Here is a 788-nt window from a genome sequence, read left to right on the forward strand (position 1 = left end):
CTTCTCAGACGGCTTCATGGCCGCCTGGGTCCTGAAGTGGCTGCTGGGACAGGCTGCCTGGGTGGGACTGGGGCAAGGCAGGGGGGCATCCCTGAACCCTCGGGCCTCCTCCTCCTCCCCCGTGGCAGCTTCCTGCTGTGGGGGGAATCCTGTGTGTCAGGTCAGGCGTGTGCCCGGCCCTACGGCACACATGCAGAAGCAGAGGAGCCCGGTCCTGCCCACGGGAGCCCTTGGGAACTCACACGAGGGGAAACTGAGGCCCGGAGAGGACACTCACACCGTGGTGGCCTCCAAGTGTCTTGTGTCAGCCCAGCCCCTCCTAGCCCTGGGTGTGGAGGGGAGAGACAGGCCTGCAGCGTGGAGGCCTGGATGGCACCCTCCTGAGAAGACAAGCGAGGCCTTGCCCCCCGCTGGCTTATCCAGAACCTTCCACCAGTCCGAGGACTGTGCCATTCTCTATGGCAGACAGGTGGATGCTCCAGGAGACTCTCATCTCGTCCCAGAGCCGTAGCCTGGACATGGGGCGCTCACTCCCTGGGGCTGGGGCTGGGATGCTGGGCCATCTTTCTGAGATGAGAAGGCCATAGAGCCTTCCCTACCCCATGGCCCTGCCATGGTCATCCTGGGCCTCCTCTCCCCAGGAGGGTGAGGGTGGACTGCCCGGCCTGAAGCAGGAGAGGCAGGGGCGCACCCTAACTGCGTGGGCAGAGTGGCCAGGGCTGCAGCCAGCAGGGTCGAGCGTGGGGACAGGAGGGACAGCGGGGCCTGGGACAGCAGGTGCCCCTCCT

This window comes from Tupaia chinensis, unplaced genomic scaffold (assembly GCF_000334495.1).
Source record: "Tupaia chinensis unplaced genomic scaffold, TupChi_1.0 Scaffold000078_1, whole genome shotgun sequence".
Classification (NCBI taxonomy): Eukaryota; Metazoa; Chordata; class Mammalia; order Scandentia; family Tupaiidae; genus Tupaia; species Tupaia belangeri.